This window comes from Musa acuminata, chromosome BXJ1-1, assembly GCF_036884655.1.
Source record: "Musa acuminata AAA Group cultivar baxijiao chromosome BXJ1-1, Cavendish_Baxijiao_AAA, whole genome shotgun sequence".
NCBI lineage: Eukaryota > Viridiplantae > Streptophyta > Magnoliopsida > Zingiberales > Musaceae > Musa > Musa acuminata.
The window spans coordinates 1,079,493-1,089,828 of NC_088327.1; the positions used below are offsets into that span (position 1 = coordinate 1,079,493).

The 10,336-nt window shown below is 37.5% G+C and overlaps 1 long non-coding RNA gene across 2 annotated transcripts; it reads left to right on the forward strand.

Annotated features, from left to right (window-relative positions):
- The first annotated feature begins 162 nt into the window (after nt 1-162).
- On the forward strand, nt 163-8,038 carry LOC135679795 (uncharacterized). Of its 2 annotated transcripts, none has more exons than XR_010515333.1 (5): nt 163-295; nt 5,194-5,311; nt 5,399-5,461; nt 5,571-5,665; nt 7,660-8,038. It is a non-coding gene; the product is annotated as an uncharacterized LOC135679795 (long non-coding RNA). The 2 variants fall into 2 exon arrangements; XR_010515335.1 differs by lacking the exon at nt 163-295 and adding an exon at nt 2,729-2,915.
- Nucleotides 8,039-10,336: the final 2,298 nt, after the last annotated feature.

The following is a 10,336-nucleotide window of genomic DNA, read 5'->3' on the forward strand; positions in this document are numbered from 1 at the left end:
TCATCTTCTTTGTGTCTCCAAATCCACCGAGCCCTTCGCCCCGTTCGATCTGTCTCTGCTCGGGAACGGAGGTGAACATTTTGTCCGAAACACCTCATTTTTCAACGTAATGCATGGATTTTAGGGCTGATTTTGAGTTTTCTTCGATCGATTTCAGGTTGGTTCGATGATCGCGAAGACGGAGGAGGTATGTGCGCTGCTTCCTCCAGTATTGCCTTGTGGTTTGAGGGTGGGAGCTGACGGAACCAATCAGAGGGACGAGGAGGGTGATCATTTGCCCCTGTATGCCAACGAGGTCCGTCGCATGTTGATTTCCTTTCCATTCTTGCCACATTGTCGCTTTGGGCTTTACTCATAGTTTGTCATTTAGGTTCGTATTTGGTGTAGCAACATATGAGTAGCAAAAATGATAAGTAGAAGTAATCAGATCCTATGAACTAGCAGACTGGATTGAAGCAGAATGATCTTTGACAATGGTTACTTGACATCCATGGAGCATCTTATCAACGTTCTCGGTTGGGACTCCCACCGCCGAGTATCAACCACAGCGAAACAAAATTTTGGACAAGTTTCTCTACGATAAAAGATAAGATGCTGAAACACAGTGACAAGCTTGAAATTTTGATTACAGCCTTTTAGCCTACACCTCAAGGGTTTTTAAAAGCAACAAATACTTCAAGACTGAGTAGAGTTATCAGCAGAAAACATAGGATGGATGGACCACAGCAACACTCACCAATAAGATAGCAGCAGCATAGGACAACAATCTAGTGAGAGGATAAAGTAGCACAAAACAATAGCAAGTGATCTCCATTTCACAAATCAAATAAATGTAGCTGATTCATTTTGTGATCTCATCTTTTTCATGCGGATCTATTGATTAATCTTATCTTCTTTCATTTTAATTTGCCTTGTTTAAGAACCTATTCTGGGAAATGATTGTCCTTTTCAAGACCAGTGGGTGTATTTTCCCTTTTCTCCCTGATAACAAAAAAAAAAAAAAGCGGGAAAACTTTTTACTTTTTAATTTCTTGAGAGGATTGAGTTTTTCTTCCAAAGTATACTCCTTAGGTGAATTGGTATTTTTTTATTTCCTGTTAAACAAGTATGAGAATTTAATTACCTCCACGCTATATTAAACTTTTTGATTGAGGATAATAATTTTCACTGAAATGTTTAACAAATTCTTGCTGAAGGGTTTTGGCAATAAAAACTTTTGTTGGTAAGATCAATTTTGGTGATGGCAAGATCGGTGATGGAAAAAATATATATATTTTTTGCTATATCTTAACAAATAATCAGAAAATAATATTTATTTTTTTCCCCAAATCTCTGAAGTCATCTGGTAATATTTTGCAAGCATATGAACACCATATACCATGACATAAACATCAAGGAGTCCACTATTCTGAGCATGTGAAAAATAACAGCAATTGGTGTTTAGCTAATATTCATAGTAATGAAAACTTGCAAAGAATGCAAGAAGCTCTAGAAATGAGTTTATCTTAGCAGCAACAACATTAAAATAATTTCTCACAATTTTCAAAACTTATTGTTGAAGAAAAATGAAGGTGATTTGAAGTTTGTTTTACAACTTCATTTCATGGAAACTCTCCAAATACGTTTCACAAATCCTAGTTCCTCTTCCACATAAAAGCTCAATATAAGAAAAGAACAAATAGGATACATGCTAAGATATAGAACAATATGTAGAATGGATGATCCAATCATGGATCACAGTATCATGTTGATCGGTGGTATTGGCCCATGAACAGTCCGGTATAGTCGGTATCGATGTACCATATGTCTGAAGTACATCCCAATTTTTTTTTTTAAAGCCAAAAGATGATTGGAATTCACAAAAGATAATTTTTAAGTATTTAATCTTAATTAATGATAACTTATTATATTTAAATAAGAATATAGTGTATATGAGGCATGAAAGAATAGGAATAACAAGTTCTAAGGACGTGAAAGTGAATTTATCTTTTTATTACCACCAATTTGACCCTAAGTATCCCTAATTTAGTTCTAAATGTAAGAGAAAGAACCTAGTTGAGACTAAACATAAGAGAATGACCGTAATCACGTTTAATCTTTGTACAAAATGATGATATAACATAGAAAAAAGGTAAATGCTATCTCAAATTAGAGTGAAATTCCATCATATCCTGAGTTTGCATCCCTCCTTTATTTAAATCAATATCTTGATTACTACTAATCACCGATCATGAACTTTCACAAAGAAAAGTGTGAGAAAGAGTAAGAAAGCGAATGAGAGTAATACTGAGTTAAAAGGGGGACACATGAGGATTTAAAGTTCCAAAAGATGCCTCAATGGTTAATTTGAGTATTCGGGTTCCACTTGAGCCGATTTGGATTGGTATCGATCAAATTTCGATCGACACAACATGAGTTTCGAAGGTACCGAGCAACATATTATCCATACTTGTCCGACACCTCGCCTGATTCTTGCATACCATCTGAAACGAGCTTATCACTTTCCATTCAGTGGGCAGACCAGTATGTACAGCTCGTTTCATATTATTTTGGATGGTATGCCATACAATGCATCAAATCATGATTGCATATACTGTTTAATTTTCACTTTTCCATTTAATCTTTGTTCATCAAGTATCATATACCTCTACTGCTGTATACTTTAATCACACAAAAAACAAAGAAAGACTCCAATTTTTCCTTTTGCTCTGACAAACACAGAAACAGAAGGAAGGGGTGATTCAGAAGGTTTTTTGGGAGGTGGAGCAGCATATTGAAGTGGTGGAGCATAAAAAATTGAACTTTAAGAGCATAAAAAATAGAAGCCATGAACACTCTAAGCATCCTTCCAAAAAGCCACTGCTCCTGGGTGGTGGAGCAGCATATTGAGGTGGTGCCATTACAGGAAGCCCATGGTAGTATCCTACATCAACAAAAACATGATTTCCACAAATTACATTGATTTGTGCTGAACTATATGTGTTGGAGTTACAAATTTGATAAAACTCCGTGATTTGGAGTTACAAAATACAGCATTTAAGTTTGATAAAACTTATTCCTGCAACTGCACAACCACGGTTTGATATCGATCTGACATTGAACTATATAAATTAGTATCAATTAGTATATATTTAATTTTTATTACATTTTCCGTGGTATTAGATGGTATAGACCAGTGTGCCATCTAATATATTGGTTCCGTAGTGGTTCGATTGATTGCTGAAATCGGAACTGTGTTGACTTTTAAAATCTTAAAAGTGTCAAATTGCACAAATTTGTGTCTGTAATCGTTCATTCAGGTGGAGAGCATGCATGCATGAGGCCCCTTTTTCTATTAAGATCAGAGGCTTCCTTGATCATTTGGTGAAGGGTTGATTTAGTGGTTAGTGTCTGAACGATTTGTACAGTGATTAGCTTCTTGAGACTAGAAAGAATCTTTATGTGTCAGCCCCTTTATTTTCTTTGTCGATATTGTTGGTTGACTCCTTTTGAACTCTTCCATGGCCTAAGCCTCATAATGAAGGCAAGAACATGGTGATGGAAGGATAGGTAAGAAGCATTGATCATATTACATGATGTAGAACTGCATCCGAAATGATCCGCTTGACTATTGATGGGCCAAGATACGCTTGATATTGAGTATTTTGTTAACCATAAATATAGATCTCACTCTTAAATTCTATCACAATTTGGAAAGTGTAGCTAAAATTGTATCTATGTGAAATTTGAAGCATCAGGGACTTTTGTTTTTAATTTTGGGTGAATAGTAGTCTTTGATTTGTATTTGTGAATGGAAATAATTTGTATTTTATAATTAGATCGGGGTTGCTTTGACAATTTCTTATAAGTAGAGTTGATCTTTTTAGATGGTAAATTATATATCCTTGCAAAAGCTTGAAGAAGCCATATTGTAAAGGATGGAGTTTTAGTGTTCAGTCTAGTGAACGAGATTGATTTCACAAAGACCATAGGAAGCATGTGCCTGTTTAAAATCGTGCGATACACTAGAGATGCATGTTTTGAAAATCTATAAATATGATGGATCACAGACATGGTTAAAAATCTAGTGAGCTTCAGAGACAATCTTCCAACACTCTTGATGCCTGGAAAACAAACTTGTATGGATCTGTGTAACTCTTTGCCTCACCCTCAAAGATATACATTACCTTTAACATGGAAAGCTTATTTTGAACCTGCTTCAAAAATCTATTTGAGACTGTTTCATGTGTCTATTATCAGTTCTTCTACTTGTGTACCCGTTGGTAGATCTCATGCACTCCTAATCTAGTTTTGGTTCTTGTAGGTAATACCATTTCTGATGTACTCTAAAAGAACTCTGATAACATTCAATGGTCCAATTCCAAGTTGCATATCTGGATGCATAAGAGTAACTGGAATGTAGATCCTTTTCATCAATTTATATTTCATTGGATTCATAATAATAGTTGGAGCATCTTTGCAAGAGCATCGTCTATCATCATTCAATTTTAAATTTTGGTATCCAATGAAAAATAGAGACATAATTTCATTTATGTTATATCTATGAAAAAAAATATGAAGTTGGTATCTTAATTTTTTCAGCTACAGCGAGGCATAAACTCGTCAAATGTTTGTGAATAATTGGTACAATGAGCAAGAAAAACCATAATGCCTGGAATTAGTGGCCCAAAAGTGATAAATATAATTGCTAGAATCTGCTATCTATTTCCCTCATTTGATGTTCATGTTATGTGTGCATGTGTCCACATAGGAGAAGAAACAACTTTTCCTAAATGATACTCTATTGCCCACTTAAGTTTGGAAAAACACTTAAGTCTCTTAAGAGTTAAAAGTAAAAACAAAAAAGACTTGGTCTTCTGCTCCCCATTTCTGCCAAATTGTTGAATTGAAAAGATGGCTTTTTTTTGTGTTCTTGTTATTAATTATCATTTTTTCTTATTTATATCATTGAGACTGTTCCGTCAATCATTTTTTTCAGTTTTACTTAGCATATGGCCTTTGTTATAAGTAGTATATAAGTTTTAAGATTGTATCTTTATCTGCTTCCTAGGTTCTGATTTATGTTTATAAGAGTTTCCTTCTAAGAATCTGTCTTGATGCTATTGGTTATTGTGCCTCATAGTACATTCTGAGTCAATATGTTTCTTTATCTTTGAAAACTTAACTGGATGATGATAATCTAATCTTTTGCAGGAAGATTTTGAAGAATATGCTGCAAAAGCTAAAACTTTACTTGAAAATACTACTAACGGGAACAAATTGATCCTCTATGGGCTTTGCAAAAAAGCAAATGTTGGACCAGTGAAAACTAGTATGTGCTCCTTAATATATTCTTATTTGTGATTTTCATTCTTTGCCAAACAAAATTATAACACTTTTTTCTTTTGTCTCTTTGTAGGCTGACCTGGTATATTCGATATGAGGGACAGAGCCAAGTGGGATGCTTGGAAGGTTGTTGAAGGTTTACAAAATCCACTTGACAAATCTTATATATATATATATATATATATATATATATATAACTTGTTGGACAAAATTTATTTCTTATTTAATATTAGTAAAATTGACAGGGAAGGAAGTCAAAGGAGGTGGCTATGAGTGACTACATCACAAAGGTTAAATAGCTGCTCAAGGCAGCTGCACATCTTGCTCTTTGTAGTACCATGTAAGCTGTTACCTTCTATCTTCAACTCGAATCATCCAGTGGATGTTTTTGTTATGGATTTCATCTCCTTTTGTGTCTTAACAATTGACAGTATCTGAAATCTAATGTAGTGTCTTATTATTTCATTAGTGTTTCATTCGAATTAAGATGCATGCGGATGTCGAGTTTTTAGGTCAGGAATGCTAAGTGTGGGCATGTTGAATAAGCATTACCTGCAGCCCATATATTTAGTGAAGCTTTATTGATTCCCAGTAAGACTGTAAATTGTCTGTTAGGTTTTGTTCATTTTTCTCTTCGGTACTACAGGCTAGAGATCTTTTATCTTTGTTCAGTTTCTTCCCCTTCAAACCTAGGCAATCTGTGATAAAATTTTATAAGAAATTTAATAGTAATGAGTGTATATAACCTTGAAACTTAGCTGATCTTTGAAAAGGAGGCTTTTTATAGTTGTCTTCCTATAGTATGATTATTTAGTCTAACAGTCCTGGTAGAAAAATCCTGTCAATTTTATCCGATATTCTGCTATGACTTTTGGGCTTCTTTCTACATCCAAATTTGTATAGAATGTGTTTTGTGAAAGGCATGGATAGTTGTAATGCAGACATTGATCGAGTGTTTTATCTTTCAGTATGCCATCCGACATTTATTTGCTTATGGTCTCTTAAAAATCTGTGTCAAGCATAGTATTGGTTTTGATCACGTTGGCCTCAGAACTGTGATAATTTTCTCTAATACACTCGATTGCTCAAAAGGAACTTTGCTTTATGGAGTTAATTAGGCAAGACATTCTTTTTTAGAAGAAAATGGTCAGATTCCAACAAACAAGATTTTCTTTTTCCTTTTTCCATTAGATTCTCGTTTGCTACCTCCAAATAATGTAGCTTACAATTCTGTTTTCCTATTTGCAACTCAAGCCTTTTGCCTTCCTTTTCTTCCATATCAACTACAGGAACGCAATGAATTTTGGGTTCTCAAATTTGTAATTTCATCAACTCTCTATTGGACTCAAGTTTGAATTCGTGGCATACTCTCTGAATGAGGTGGATTATTTTGTGTGTAACATGCATAGAGACTCCAGTAAATGTCAGTTCTTGGATCATGGCATGATTCTGTTCAACTCAAGCTTGAAATGACATGCATAACTGATCTTGGAAGAACAGCAACCAAACATAATTTCTGATGGTAACTGGGGTGAGTAGTATATGGTAGAAAATTTTTCAATGAAACTATTCTGATGACAGCAGCAAAATTTTGATGAAGTCATTAAGTCATTGCAATTGGATACTTGGTTTTTTCTTCATTTATAACCTTTGCCAATGCCTGTGTATTTTTGCTGCAACTTCAAGCATTATGATTTTGTTGCTGCTGCATGGTTGACTGCAGTAGGAATTTGTCTCATACACATGTTGAAAGCATCAAGAACAAATTTAGTCAAACTGTGTTACCTTTTTTATTTGTTTGAATCCAAACTCTCTTTTTCAAGTATCTTGCCTTCTTGATCACCTCTCTGGATGCTGATGAGCTTAAACTCTGCAATAAGAATAATTTGGCTTGGCTAAGTTTAAATGCTTGAGGAGAGGGAAAAACTCAAAATATCTTTCTTTTTCTTCTATTTTGCTTTATTTCTACATCACTAGTGCCACATGATGAAGGAGATGACTTTTTGTTCTTCCTATTTGATACTTCTGTCCCTGAATTCTTTCTACATCTCTAGTGCGGCATGATTACTTTAATAGAGCTTGGTTTCCTCGCAATGCTCATATAGATACTTGCCTATTGACAACTTCAACTAGAAATGCTTGTCTGGTCGGTTGTACCTAAATGCTTCGAATTTTTTATTGTACTAACCTTGTTTGTGCTGAAATTTAGATGGATAAATTTATTGACTTTCTAAACAGTAATAAAAACATAGATATACCTGGAGAAATATATATATATATATTCAAGTGCTTAATGATCAATTTTAACTGACCTTTTGCTTTAAAACATGTCAGGGTGTCCTCGATATCGAAGTAAAGATCATGCTGGACTAGGATCCTAAAAGAAAGCAGGGCACCATGACCCCTTTGCCAGATCATGTTACAATTCATGCCCCAAAGGAGGAAGAGGAGTTACACTCCAGAAGAATTTGAATGCTACAACCTTTGCAAAAGGAATTAGGATTACATTTCTTCTTCATAAGCTTTCGGCATGTAACAAGACAAAGTTCTTCTGATTTATGCGCTTGAACTAGTCATAGATTAACATGAAGGAAGATTGGGAGTCCTTGGGCCCATATCTTAGTTTGTTCCAATCTTCTCAGGAGTGTTATTTGTTCTTATCATTTGTTTTGAAAACCGACGTGGTTACTCCCACAAATTTTTACTATTTTGTAGACTTGATATTAATTATTTGAATTCGTATGTAACTTCCAAAGCTGGAATAGTAGACTCAGATTGGTTGTTTAAATTCATTCAAAATTCTGAATATGTAATTTATATGTAATTTGACCCTTTTTTCGAGTCGTAAGATGAATGGTATGTTCTTCTATCTCAATTGTCTTGTATTTCTTAACGGTGGCTTATCAGGACTAGTTGTTGATACTATGATATTCATCTAATGAATTTAACATGATGCAGACGTTGTTCTCGCTCACTATTGAAATCCGATCATATCATGGAGAGAATGCATTTCCTACTATGATATGTGTGTTTAATCTTTTGCATATCAGTTGAATTTTTTTTTGTCATTGTCAATTGCTTCAAACCATGAAATTGTTTTATCGATTCAGTGATTAAAGGTTTAGTTTTCTATAGTATCAGTACACACCTGTTGTTTTTCTATAGTATCGATTCAGTGATTAAAGGTTTTTATTGATGGATTGACTTGCAGTATTGTTATTTGTTTTTGTTGTTGTTGTTGTGGACTTCACTTGGAAACAAAAAAGTTGGAACATGTTTCCAAAAGATGATTGGTCAAATTTGCATCCTTGCCTCTGATACCAGTCGTCAAAGTCTGAGGTTGAGAGAACCTGTTGATATCATATGATCACTCTTTCTCTTCGAACTTGACGAAACAACATTGATACCATTTCTTATAGATGCCATCATATTAAGGAAACAACAAACAAAACATGAGATGAAAATTGAACTTTGTTATGGCCAATATTTACAAGAACATGAAATTTTCTTTCCCTTCCATTGTTATGATATACATGAACAAACATCATTTTCCGTATAAGCTTTCATACAAGCAAGCTACAGATCCAACCACCAGGTCATAGTCGAATCAATAGGGGTGTCATCGGACTTCACAAGGGCTTCAATCCATTGCTTGAAGTCGTCATTATCATCTATGTTCTCCGTCTGCTGACACCCAATAATCTCGATCGATGATGACGACGAAGCCGCTGCGACCGTGGTTGAATCAGTGCTGGTGCCATACATCACCGAGGCTGGAATCGTGTCATCGGACATCAAGGAGGCATGGACCTGTTCCAGGCTCGCGAAGAAGTCATCGTCGGTGCTGTGCATCTGCTCGCACGCAACCAAGTCTATCGACGACGATGAGGAGGAAACCTCTGCGACCGTGGTCGAATCAAACCGAGTGTCATCGGGCATCGAGAGAAGATCGACAAGGCCCGGCGGTGAGGCCTTCGGGATGGTAGTCGTGGCTGTGTCGGTGTCATCCGACATCAGGAAGGCTTCAACCTCTCTGGCGAAGAACGCATCGTCGGTGCAGTTCTGCTCACCGCCAAGATCGACCGACGACGAAGACGAAGCCCAGAATGCTTCCAGTTCTTCCGTAGTTATCGGGAGCTCACCTCCACCAACGTCCGTTGATGATGGAGAGGCGGCTGCGACTCCGGCTTCGTTCGGTGCAACGGAGTCGACCGAGGAAAGATGAGTCTCCGGGGGTGTCACAGCAGGAGCCAACGAGGGATGTTGCACCACCGCGGTTGGATTTGGTGAGACGTCGGACTGCAATGCTCTGCTGGGATGTGCAACCAACTCCCAGCATGGCTTCTTTGAGAGAGTCGATGCTTTTGCCGAGAGAGTAGAAGATTCGTCTCTATTTCTCTTCCGCCCGACGAAGCTGTCGCCGGTGACCGTGTCTGTCGCGGCCTCCGTTAAGGTGGTCTCAACCGTTTTGATGGTGGTGCCGCCGGAGTAGGCACAATGCGAGCTTCTCTTGACGTGACAGAGAACTCGTCTCTCGAAGCCGCCGGACGAACACATCTCGAACTCGTACATCGTCCACCCGGAGTTTTTCCGCCGACCATCGTTGAAAGAAAGGCAGCTCTTTCGCCCGACCACCATCTCGCGCCCGCCGACCATGGACTTAACGGTTTCTTGCTTTTTGTACAGAGTCCAAGAACCGCTGCCGGCCTTTCGATCGACGCGCGAGCCGCCGCTGTTCTTGGGCTTGCGCTCCGCAAAGAAATAGCCCTCCTGCCGATCGCTGCCGAGAAGATTCCACGGCTCGGTGCCGTAGACGTCCGCGAAGGCGACAGCGCGGCCAGGGAGGGGTGCGCCGGCGACCCAGTTGGCGAGGTAGTCAACCAAGAGTTCCTCCGCCGTGGGAAGGAACCTGTAGCCGCTCGGTACGAGGTCGATGGGCTCCATTGATGGACGACCAAAGATGGTTTCTTGAATAGGAGAGGCGAGGAAATCAACGAGGAGGAGAATGGAG